The sequence below is a fragment of the Drosophila rhopaloa genome, unplaced genomic scaffold, assembly GCF_018152115.1.
Source record: "Drosophila rhopaloa isolate 14029-0021.01 unplaced genomic scaffold, ASM1815211v1 contig_159, whole genome shotgun sequence".
In the NCBI taxonomy this organism is placed as follows: Eukaryota; Metazoa; Arthropoda; class Insecta; order Diptera; family Drosophilidae; genus Drosophila; species Drosophila rhopaloa.
Genome location: NW_025335038.1, coordinates 1,131,229 through 1,145,069, shown reverse-complemented (window position 1 = coordinate 1,145,069; position 13,841 = coordinate 1,131,229).

Here is a 13,841-nt window from a genome sequence, read left to right as displayed (position 1 = left end):
GAGTGGAATGGGGCGAGATGAGCAGATGCCCAGCTGGAGATAAGACAAAGGCGTCCCCAGGCTGCGGATTTTCTGAGTGTTGCCAGTTTGGCTACTTATCCGTCGATATATGGATAACTTATTTTAGTTGGCACTTAAAGATAATTCATTTGAAATGATAGGAATATTGTTCATTTGTTACTTTTCTGGACCAATTCATTTGAAATGATAAGAATTTTTTATTTTTTTACTTTTCAGGACCAATGCCCCTAAGTATTTTCGTTTATTGTAATTTCATTATTAAATATTTATATACTATTTATTTATTGCAAACTTTCTGATGTTGATATTACACATTATTAATACATATTTATTTAATTCAATATCTTCTGAATGACAAAGTATAAGGCATTGAACCTTAAAAGTAAAAACTAAACGTTGTTCATGAATGAAAATTTCCCACATTGTATTGAGAATATTTTTTTTTAATTTTTTAGTTTAGGTATCCCAAATTATAATTGAAAATAAATTACCTCCAAAACATTAATCTCCCCTTTAATATCTATAACATCACTGATCCTTTGTTGTGGGGCGTGCATTTGGATCGCGCTTTGGTTTCCTATCAGTTCGGGTCGATCGCAATCTCCTTGCCAAGATCGCGGATTCGGAATCGGAGGCCCATTCGCAGGGTTCCCGGCTCCGCAGATGCTTATCATCTCGAATGCCTTGCGTGATAAAATTTCGCACGAAATGCCCCACGATCTGGGGACTTTTCGAGGCAATGGGTGTTAACGCTGCAACTTTTCAGCTGTCCACCGTTTGCGTGTAAGAATTTTCTGCGAAATTCTGCCGGACACGCCGAGATTTTAATCAGGTGTCTGGACCGGAGTCTGGATGGTGGATGGTGGATAGTGGATAGTGCATAGTGTATAGTGGGTACTGAATATGGATGGAACAGAGGAAGAACCAGCTAGACTCACACTTTCGCTGTGTGCTGCGAGTGCGAATTAAATGCCCATTCGCCAGTCACGTCTTTTCACAGTTAGCAACTTTATTAAAACTAACGGGCATGGCAAATAATTAAAACGCAGCGGAAAATTGCAAATTGCCTGCCGTGTAATAAATAGAATCATCAGCGAGGCTGGCGGATCCGAAGGGGAGTTCCTGGGACGGAGCCCGGCCTCATCAGCATCACCAACAACATCATCATCATCGGCGAAAGCCAACAGCAGCAGCATTATTTTAATTCACTTAGCATCGACTGACGTTGGTTTTGAAAACACCGGCGAAAAATTAAAGAAATTTGTATAAAACACCTTTAGAAGTCCGGACAATTGCTTTTTTTAAATTAAGTTTTACTTACCAATTTTGTTTTTTAGCTTAATAAATATTCCAATCGGTACAGAGAGATTAGTTGATTTTTGCTTTGAACAGAATATATCTAGTAAATTATATCTGGTAAAATATATTTAATATTCCTTTTGATTTCATACCTAAAATATCCTAAATATACTGTCTTTAAAAGCTAAAAAATATTAATAATCCCTTTAATTTATTTTTAATATGTTCATTTAGTTTATTTTTCCATAACTCCAATGTTCTGACTATAAAATCAATTGCTAAATCTGATCCTACGATGCCGATATTAAACATATGTTTTAGGTAAAGTCAAATACGATGAGCATATAATAAACTTAAAATACAACATTTTTCCCCAGTGCCTGTCTTCGGCCTGGCTTTTCTTTTCTTCGGCCTTAACTCAGACATGTGAGCTTGAGCTGGGGCTTTGCAGACTGAATCCGAGGCTAAGACTAAGACTTAGCCGGTTGCTGGCAGCTCGACAAACCAATTATAAAGCGTAGAGTTTGATGTGCACGTGTTGGGAGAGATTGGGGTTGGGATCGGGGTTGAGATCGGGATTGGGATTGGGATTGGGAGAGGCTGTGATCGCGATCACTAACCCGCGGCGGGTATATCCAATATATAAATCGACCAGTGGCCAATTAATGCGATAAGAAGTGAGCAGACGAATTAGCTGCAATCTGCGATCAACGGAGGAAAAGTAGGTGAAAGATGGTGAATGTCGAGATAAAAGGTAAGTGGATCACACAATGTAATTTCAATAGCGGATTTGTGAAGCTGAAAACTAAAGGCATTCACGTAAATTATTGTATTTACAGGAAATATTATAGTTATTTAAACAAATACATTATTATAATGTTCCACTTTGAATACATGTTACATTAAATATAAATATAAATAAATACTTTTCCATTTGATTATTTAGACTCACAATCTATTGCTTATTAGATTTTTTTTGTATCCACACTTTTCCATTTGATTATATTACTTAATCATAGCAGTGTCTTTATGTAGTCGGATTTGAATACCTGATCGTTTGCAACATATAAACTGCTGACTGTCAAAGGGGGAAAATGAGGTGGGTTTGGGACGAGGCAGAGTGACACTCACTTGCGGCAGCGTTCCCAAGTCCACAAGTCCACAACTGTTGATTGCTGTCAGCAATCTTTCCCCTGATTCAGACCCGTCGTTTCAGCTTTTTGCGGCTTTTTGTGGTTCTTGGGACCTGACCCCATTCAATGTCATTAACTCGGCCCAAGGTCTGTTTGTTTTCGCTGGCAATTTCGCATAATTGGCTGAAAATTATGAAATGCTACGAGGGCCCAATCGCAGAGTCTCCTCGTTGCGGTGGCATCTTCATTTCATTCGTTGCCTACTGAACTCCGTTGAACTCTCTCCTGAAAAAACTGCACTTGGATAAATAATAAATTCTATTTATTTCGAATGAAATGTCTTTAAAGAATTAATAAAAATCTTTTATAAATTAAAGTGGCTTCCTTTCCTTATATAAATGTTATGTATATGGGTTAATGTCTTTATTTCAAATGCATTTCCTTCATGCTCATATTGTTTATGTTTGTTTTTAATAAATTTAACTTGTTATAGTTATCGTAAAGAGATTTGCTTTACTATCAACCGTTAGCTAAAGTCAATTATTATTTGAAGCGGTTTCTTTCAGTGTCCACAATTTATTCAGTGACTATTTTATGCCCAGCCTGTCAGTGGCTCATCGTTTCGACGAGTCCAACTGTTCGCCCCCGGGCCAAAAAACATCTTCATGGGTCCAAACTCGAATGCTCGACTTCCTTTCACCGACCATCTCAACTGTAAACGTTTCGGTCACTTAGTCAACAATCTGTTGCATCTAATTGTCTTTGCGGCAAATTACTCAATTCCAGTCGGATGCTGAAAGATCGGATTCTGGATTCAGATGCAGATGGACAACCAGAACGAGAACGAGAACAAGAACGAGATCCAAATGATGACCGGCTGGTCAACAGGTTTGACATAATTTTCACTTTAGTTTGTTTTTAAAAGCGCAAATTTGCACGCAGCTGAAGGATCCTGATATGCCAAAGGAAAAGATCTCTACGAGGACGATAATGGTAATGATGATGACGCTGTGCCGAGTAACTCAATCGCAAAATCCCGATTCCATCTCCTCGATGAGTCAAACCTGCACTTTAGTGGGCGTGGCGCACTTCCGCAAGTAATTTGCTGCGGTTTTGTTGAGGATCGGGGAGGTGGTCCTATAATGGAACATTTTAATGCTGAAACCGATGCTTAAAATCCAAGTCATAAAAAAGAACTAACCAAAGAGTGCGGCACAGTGGGGATGAGGTGGCAATTATTTGCGTAAAATATAAATAAAAACTTATCTAAAAACTACCTTGAAAGATCTTAAATTTACAAATAAAAATTGATTTTACATTAATAGAAAAATTGTATTGTGTTTCTATAAATAAGTAAGAAGGAATGTATTTTTTATCTTGCACCTTTCATAATATAAAATCCAAATTCATCTTTGATCTTTGTTTTAAGTTTTCCAAAATTCGTGTTTTTTTTTTCTCCAAAAGAATATATTTAAAATTCATATTTTGTTGTGAAATTCCTTGGTCTGTATTGTTGGTTTATCTATTTTTGATCTACAGTAAAAAATTGAAAAGTTTTTTACCATAAAATTTAGTGAGCTTTTCAGGACATTCAGTACCATAGTGCGGCGATGATGGGGACAATAATGGTGCTGTCGAGAGTGCAGTTGCCACAGTCGCAAGATAAATACATGAGGCAACTTGATCAGTCGCACACGGAGATCATCAACACAGAACACGAAACATGGCCCAGATGGACGGAACCGATGGATCCGCTGGATGGTTAATGGAGGAGGGCAAAAACTTGCCAACGGAGACACGTCAACAATAAGGCATAAAAACGGGAGCACAGCCGCATGCAACATAATTGAAAGCAATTTGTGGTCCTGAATCTGAATCTGAATCTGGTTCGAGTCGCCAGTCTTCTGTCCCCAGATCTTTGGATCCCAGGCCCCAGCGTCGGCATAAACATTACATTGATTGCCATTGCCCCACACTCGCTGCACACTTCGCCCATTCCATGCCACTCCACTCCACTCACAGTCCATTCCATCCGTTCGTTCATTCATTCATTCATTCACTTGCCCAGCCAGTCACTCACTCACTCACTCGCTCACTCCATCAGTCACACGTGTTGTTTGTCAATCTGGAGCATGAGGATCGCACACTTTTACACCGAAAAAAATACTATGAACTATTAAAGAAAGAATTACTCAAAAGCACAAATTACTTTAAAAGTGGTCAGAAAAGCACAAAACTTCAATTCAAAATTTCCAGTTAAATATCATTTTTTAGAAAACATATCTCTGAAGTTATATATTTATATTTATATTTTCAAATGCAATTATATTCATATTTCAAAATATCCTTATATATTTATTTAAAATCTAATCTAACTCTCATCTAATCTAAAATAAAAAAGACTTAAAAAGACCTATACTTTCATTTTGATTTACTATACAACACTTTTGGCTAAGTGCATCGCTGCAGAAAATCCCCAGAAGGTAAACGGCTGTTCGAGTGGAGCGGAAGTCGCTTAGTTCCGGCGAATGGCAGCCCCATTCGCAGTCCATCTGCATTTTCCTGCCACCTGAAACACACATTTCTGGGTTCCAGAACCGAAGATCTTGTATCTAGATGGGGTTGTGTCGGCCGTTACGCAATTGTGGCAATGTCTTTGATTTGTATCTTTGACGTCGTGGTCGCTGCTACTTCCAAAAAGTAATTGCAAACAGCTGAGCAACATGTGCGGCCAGTTGGCTTTTCAATTTTGGAATTGCCTTTCCCAAAATTCCTGAATTGTGCAAGATTTTGCTTAAAATGCTCTATTTGTTGGCTACCCAATTTAATTAAACTATTTTATGATGGGGTTTGGTTTTTCTGGATTTTAATTATGTAAAAGGAAAAAAACTATCAATGCTGAAAAGTTTATATTTTTGGATAGTAATCATAAAACCATCTGCATTCCTTTTCATTGTTTTTATGCTTAAATAATTGAATTTAATATGCAGATAATTTGGCCATGGCAAATGGCAATCTGTGAACCATTAAATTCAGGGTTGAGTCCGTGACGAAAACGCTCCTTGTTGCTGTTTTGCCATCGCACTTTTGGGGTCACTTCGCTCGAGATAAGCTCCGCTGAGCAATCAACATGGGGGCTTTTTGGGGCGGGGTCTTTGGATATGAGTGTACTCGTACCCCATCCATCGTACCCCGAGTACAGTCATTTATGTGCGATACATGCAATAGCCACTTCCTACAGATGTCGGGGTTTTATCATTGCGGCCAAGTGTACGATGGTTTTATTGTTGCCAGTCGGACAATGAATGAAATGTTACTACATACAGAAACTCTTCTGCTCTTCGCACAGTTGACTGACTGGTGTTTCTGGGTCTCTCCACATGCATATCAAATAAATATGTAAAAAATTAAAGCAAAGAATTGCCTGGCATAGTCTTTAAAAGGTTTGTTTTAAGTTTATGTTTATGGTCTTCAAATTGTAAAATGATTTAACCTGTAATTTAAACATCGTTTGCTGGTGTAGCTTTAAGCAATGTTTTAACAATTTATTTATTTATTTTTAGTAGCTGGTAAGGGTTCGGTATATATCGAAAGTTTTCTAAAATTAAGGCTGGTAAAGTTCGAAAAGCGTTGTGTATATACGTTTGTAGATATCGACACTATCCTCAAATTTTTATGGAAATTTATATTCACTTTCTTCAGCCATTTTTTCTCTCAAAAGTGTTTCAGTTCCAAACTACAACTTTTGGTTTTGCTTCAGTGCAATTTGAATGTCATCTCCAACGCATTTTTGCCCACTTAGCATTTAAATTGTGGACTTGAACGCACAAGGCGAACCGCAATGGGGCTGGAAATCCAGGTGGTGCCAGTTTTGTGATGTTTGGCTTGGATTGAACAGCTGTTGCTAATGCTAATGTTTAATGCCAAATCGCGCATACGCCTCGTTGTGCGGCCAAGCGTTGCAAATCGCTTGTGTTTGCTTAGGTGGCCCCGCAATTCAAGTGCAGTGCTCATCAATAAAGTGAAATTTGCTGGATGGTTTTTAGAGCTTCTGCTTCTGCTGCTGCCACAGGGTCCACATGAATGCCGCACAGTATCCACATACTTGTGTTTATTTTCAACAGCAGCAGCTGAGCCGCAGCAACCGGACGCACGTGTTCATTTTCATTTGGCGCAGAGAACCCAACAACGATAAACAGCCGCAGCCATGCACTTGGGGAAAATTGTTTTTAAATTTTGACAAACATGAAAATGTATAAGAATAGATTTTTATAGAATAGGTTTAAAAAGAATCCCAATTATTACCCTAACTTTTCTTTAAAACGGAGTTCCAAAGTGCACACAGCTATTATTACATTTTCTGATGGATAAAATCATTTAAGTTTCATCTATAATAGAATATTTAATAAACAATTTTAAGTTTTATATATGGAAAGATAATAATTGGCAGCATACAAATATTTCATCTAACTTTTTTCTTGCTTTTGATTATTCAAAGGTGATATTACGTATTCTCCAAGCTGCTGAATAGTTAAAAACTGATTTAAAATGTAGTTCCGAGCTTTCTATAAATATGGAAATATTTTTTTTGAGTGCTCGGCAGAATCTTTGTAGACGGGGCCCAGCGGAAGACGACCGACGACTGCGGAAATTATTCATTCAAACTGCTTGACTGCGTTGCCAGTTGTTGTTGTTGTTCTTGCTGCCGCCGTTTCACCGAGTTTTTTTTTCATATTCAATGTTGAAGAAATTTGAAATTCATACAAATTGCAGGGCGCAGCAACAATGGCTTTGGATTGGGATCGGTGGAAAGAGCCACCCATGCAGCTCCACGATGTCCGGCAGCTACTGTAGTAACAATAAAAAGCAACTACGCCAACTGTCCGTCAAAAAGTCAGCGAAGCGCAATAGAGCAAAAACGCTACGCTTTTGTTTAGCTTTGGCCCCTAATAATTATTTCTGCCCCTCTTTGGTATAGTTTTTTTTTTCCTGTTTCTGTGTTAACAATTGCATAACACAAAGGCCGGGATGAAAGCCTCAAGCTTTCTCTACCAATCCAATCCATCAAGATCGGTTTTTTGGGAGACACACAAAAAAAGATTGAAACAAAAACGAACGAATTTAGTTCGTCAGTTCGTCTTTCACACAGGTGTGCGCAATCAATCAACATGAGATCACATTGAACCGGAGGGCAACAATGGCCACGATAATCACACTCAGCTGGGCTCCCATTCGTCTATAGCCCCTGCAGTACAGTGGAAATCCGATAGGCTAAATCTCACTAAGGCGGATTTGGGTTTCACCCGAAAATAAGTTCATACAAAGTCACTGGAGCTCTACAGAAATTTAGACTGATAAGGTTTTGATGTGCTTTATTTTAAAGACTCTGCAGAGAGTTTAAAAAATACTAATAAAATCTTTGAATTATCCATTAAAATCAATTCAACAATATTATAATAATCTATTGTAAAATATGAGTATCAGTTAAAGTCTCGTTACAAACTTGTGTTATCTATTGTCACTCATTAAATCGGTAAAAAAAATTCCGAAATAATTTTTTTGCCGAATACTAAGTTAATGAAATAATAGGCTATAAATAATTAAAGGCTTATTTAAGCAAGCTTGCCTGTAATATTTTTTATGGATCTACGCACCCGCAACGTGGTCCATGGGTCCACGCACATGAGCGTTGATATGTGAGCTCGACCAGCTTTTGTTTTTATACCCTTGCAGAGGGTATTATAATTTCAGTCAAAAGTTTGCAACGCAGTGAAGGAGACATTTCCGACCCTATAAAGTATATATATTCTTGATCAGCATCACCAGGAGAGTCGATCTAGCCATGTCCGTCTGTCCGTCTGTCCGTCTGTCCGTCTGTCCGTCCGTCTGTCCGTCTGTCCGTCCGTCCGTTTCTACGCAAACTAGTCCCTCAGTTTTAAAGCTATCTGCTTGAAACTTTCCCAAAAGTTGTCTTTCTATTGCAGGTAGTATATAAGTCGGAACGAGCCGGATCGGGCCACTATATCATATAGCTGCCATATAACTGAACGATCGGAAATGCCATAACTTTGGTGTTTGTAAAGTTATCAAGTTGGGATTTTCTATGGGTTTTATTTTTGGCCAATCAATCCGACCTACCAAATTTCATAAGGATCGGCCGACTATATCCTATAGCTGCCATATAACTGAACGATTGGAAATGCCATAACTTTGGTGTTTTTAAAGTTAGGAAGTAGGGACTTTTTATGAGTATTAAGAATACACCATATGAATAATTTTGAAGAATATAATTTACAGAATATTCTGCAAGGGTATATCAACTTCGGCTCCGTCCGAAGTTAGCTTTCCTTTCTTGTTTTTTATATAATTTTTTTGTTTGGCTGGGGGCCTCATTAAGACCCTCGCATTCAATGACCATTTGTGGCCACCTCGAGTGATTTGAGGGGCAACTGTGGGGACTGAATAGACCAGGCTGATTGCTGTAACATTCCACACTTAATTAGTGGACCTCCGAGCGGCGGTTGAAAGAGTTGTACGCTTGTATAGACATTTTCAGCTTCGTTTTCTTCATTGTTGAAAAACGTACAAAAAATAGGAGAAATAGGGATACAATTTATTTTTATATTATGTATTTTATTTATGGATTAAACAGTATTTACTTACACTTGATTATAATTCAATTTAAAAATGTTACCATATTAATCCAATCAATAAATGAACAATTTTGAAAATGTTTTCAATGTGGTATTTATTTTGTGAGTCATTAATTAACCTCACGTGTTGTTCCCACACCACCTAGATCGAAGATTTATAGATCTTAAGCTCTGGATTGTGGCACCCAATTGGCGGACTGTCAGTCGATTTCCATATGAAAGTAATCAACCGATCGCCCCTTCCAATTTGTCCCTCTTTTTGTTCCGTCGAAGGGAGTGCCATCCACATAAAAGAGCCGAAAAGCCGCAAGTCAATATTTGTCGCGGCGTTGAGCCATTTTAATTGGATATTTGTTCCCCCGAAACCCCTCTGCAAAAGCCACAAGTCGTCAGAAAAGCGACAAGTGCGGCGGACTGTCCATATTTCGGTGTCTTAACGCTAAGCAAAATTAGCATATGAATACAGTTTTGGGCGGCACTGTGTTCGTGTGTTTTGGCTCGTTTCAGTTTGCATCGGCTTGGTTTTTTCCTCCACTTGGCTCGGGTGTCCCACTGTAGAAGGCGGCATCCATCAAAGGCGGACCACACCGAATCGCGGGGGGAGTGGCACGGGCACGGGTACGGGCACACGGGCAACATGTGCACTTTAACGCACATGAAACTGATCCCGAATTGGAGGTCACGTAGTCGTCCGCAGCAATGGCCAGTGCAGCACACTCGCAGAAATTGGAAATCCATGATGGGAGGTAGAGATACCTCCATTGTTAATTGCAATTAGGAAAAAACAATCAAAAAGTTTGTTCGCAAATTTTGGCTTAAGGTATTAATATTAATACTTATTATATATATACTTATATATGTACCTATAATATTGTTAAGAAAATAAATCCTAAACAGCCTTAACAATATTTATTAAGAACATTAATAGTTGAAAAATAAATTGAAAAAATTTAAATAAATGTATTCTGAATATTGTTTCTAAGCATTTAATCCAAAAAAATTTGTAAATTCTATGAAAATACTTTTTGTTATATTTTCAATGATCACTAAATAAAAAACATATATTTTTTAAATGTATATTGAAATATACCTAAGTTTTCCTGTTATTCTGCGGACTATAAAGTATTTTTAATAGGAAAAAAATTATTTTCCTGTTTTATAAGGAATATTTTTCAGAGTGCCGGCCCAACGCCTTCGTTTTGGCCTGGCGCATATAAATTACACAATGCAGCGGCTGAAACTCAAGGCAGCAACAACAACATGAAAAGCGGCAGGCAACAACAAATCGAATGGCAGCGGACCGCAACCGCCGATGGAGGCAAGTGAAACCCTGTAAATGCAATGAAATGGTTTTTAACTTGTGCAATTTTTCAAAACCAAAAACCGAAAAGCAAAAAAGAGCAGGCGAAAATTAAAGATCGCGAGTCGGCCAAAAACAACGTCGGCATGGAAATAATATCGTTTTGATGTTTCAACAAGGTCAGCACAGCTGCCATTCCCCCTGCCCCTGTGGGACGCCCCCTTGACCCTTGAGCGCCCTCACAAATCCAGAGATGATCGCAGCACAGTGAATATTTTAATATTAATATTAATATTAGTTATAATAGTTTTATTAGTTTATATATTTAACTTTAATATGGTGATTTAATTACTAATTTAATTTTACTTTAATATGTATGTATATTTTGTATAAATTTGGAGTGCCCTAATGTATAAATATAATGAAATTAATTTCTGCCCCAAAGCTGTTTAAATAATCAAACTAGATGTCTATAAAAAATATTTAAAATTTTATTGTAAATACTTGTTTCTGGCAAATGGTATTAGTTATAATCATGAACTATCATGGATTAATTTTATTTTAGGAGTTAAAAATGCAACAAATGAATGTCTCAAATAATGATATATTTAAGGTGCCTAAAACATTATGATTAATAAAAATATAAGAAAACTTTAATACTTTGAATGATTGTAGTTATGTTTTTCTGTCTGTTTAGTTAAAGTTCGAAAGGTTTTGCCCTGACCATCGAAATGTATTTGGCCCTGCCTCGTTCGTCTTGGTGAAGTTGAGTTCGCTTCGCTGGTTCCTTTGATCCAAGTCCTTCTCTTTGAACCTGAAGCGCCGCACTTTGTGGCAGGGAATCGGGGGATGGGGAGTGGGGAACGGGAAATGGGGTCTTGGACCGGAGACCTCTGATTGGCGGTCTTTTGGCCCATCAGTGGATCGATTTGCCATGCTCGGGGATTGGCATCAGATGCAGATCGTGAAGTCCCAGGGGTCACAGGCAGTTTTAAGGCTATTAGTGGTAATGGTTGGACACTCAAACCAAGGGCTTTAAGTGTGGGATCATCAAATTTTGATGGCTAGAACTTAACAAATTTTAAATGTTGATAATAACGTGGCTTAGAATTTACAAAATGTTTTCAAAATATCTGGTACATATTTGAATTTTCGTTGTTAAAACTATAAACTAGAATAATTACATATATAATAAAGCTGCGTGACTATTAAACAAGTATTGAAATTTTCTAATTTGTAAAGTTATGTTTCAAAAAGTTATGCCTCAGCAAATAATAATTTAAAATTTATATTTAATTCCGTTATATAAACAAGCCTCTTTTTGATCTTTTCGAAAATCCTATATCCTCTCATCATCTCCGCAGCCATTTGCCATTTCTTCGCATCGCTTTTCAATCGCCGGACGCGTCTTTTTGTCTAAACAGGTTTTCTAATTGTTTTTCGGTAATTATACAAAAAAAAAAGTGAAAATTGTGTTAAAATCAAAGTGGTAATTGTTTAAACCCCAGTAAATAAGTGATCTTTGCAATTTAAAGTAATAATCAGTCCGAGTTACCGAATAAAGCACGTGCCCACGCTTTCATTTGTGAGTCCGGAGCGCACCAAAGTTCCGTTATATCCTCATCGTTTCCTTCTCTCGACTTCCCTCAAATCGCCGCCATTTGCCATTTCTTCGCATCGCTTTTCAACCGCCGGACGTGTGTGTTTGTCTAAGCACGTCTTTTAATGGTTTTTCAAGAAATAAACATTAAAAAAAGTAAAAATTGTGTTAAAATCAAAGTGGTAATAGTTTATAAGCCTCTGAATAAGTGATCTTTGCAATGTAAAGTAATTAACACTCCGAGTTACCGAATAAATTACGTGTCCACGCTTTAATACGTGTGTGAGCCTGGAAAATGGCAAATTCATTTCATTCCGGCTTAATTCTTTGCTTTAAAAAAAGCATAATCGGTCAATAATCGCAAAATCTAAAGGGTGCAACCTGTGCAATCAATAAAAAATGTAATTTTAATGCTTTAAATTCGATTCCTTGCACCAATACATTCACACAGGTGTCGCGCGGTTGTGAGTGTATTGGCGTGGCTGCCAATTCGCCGTGAATTCCATTTCGCTTTTTTTTCTAATTTTTTTTATGTGTTCCATTTTTTTGTGTGTTCCATTTTTTCGTGTTTTCCATTTTGCCGTGTTTTGATGTCAACATCGGCGATGCTCAATTCGCCACTGATTGCATTTAAGAAGAAGAGAGTGTAAATGATGCTGTTGAATTGCGGCGAATAACCTTAGGCTGGCGCCTAATATTAACAAAGTTTTCTAACAAGGTCAGTTTAAATGTAAGCTTCCACAGTAAAGTATTTTAAAATTAACAAATTTTTGTTGATAGTGAATCTTCCAGATAAAAAAACAAAATGTTTTAGAAGATCACAATAGAATTTTTTTTATTCCCGTTACCAGAGCCACAATCAAATAATTTTCCACCTCAACTAATCAATAAAACGGAGAACCCGACTCCTGGTATACGAAAAATTGATCAAAGGCCCGTAAATGGCTGTTTGTATACGAATAAGTATCAAAATGTATATGTTTTATTGACTGCGGATGCAGTTCATAAACAATGCCGATGGTGGGCAAACCGTAGTCGTAGTCTGCTATCCGGGGTCCGTTGTCCGGAGTCCAAAAACAGTCCGTGATCCGTAGCCGCAATATGGCGCGCATCTGTTACATGTTACCACATTTTTTTCCCAGCCGCCGATTCGAAGAGAATATCGTGTATTTATGAAATCAAACATAAGGTAGCCAGTCGATTGGTTCTATATTTTTCCCCTTTGCAGCTGCACATTTGGCACACATGACAGCGGAAATTTTCAGAAAAAAGGGGGGCGGCTGGGGCGGAAAACCACACACATGGCCTGGCCCAAAAAAAAGGGAAATTTTTATGCATTTCCAGTTAAATCGGAAGTGGAAATCAAGATCCAGCAGAAGGCAGATGAGCGTGCCGCGATTATCACGCTATTTCTGGAAGATCGGGGTTGCCCGAATGGTACCCACATGTCACTGTTCTCTTTCTTCCCCCGAGGGGGCGGAATGTGGGCGGGGACTTTCCCGACGAGCTGCTAATGATGCCAACGGGTTAAAACGCGTGTTGTGATCTATTTCGAGGCAGACAGAACTCTTGTTTATACACTCACCTAAGTGGGCTTTTTCGATTGTTTATTCCTATACCTTACATTTAAAACCAAAATGCAAAATCGGTTCATTATTTTCATTTTTATAAAAAAAATTTTATTTAGATAAAAACATAAGTAAAAAAACTAAAAATAAAATATGTTTACATTTTATTAATTTTTTATGTACACAAAAAAGTGTATATTTAGTTAGGGAAAATAATATTTTTTACTTTTTTAATATAAATAAAAAGTGTTCAGAAAAATATACCAC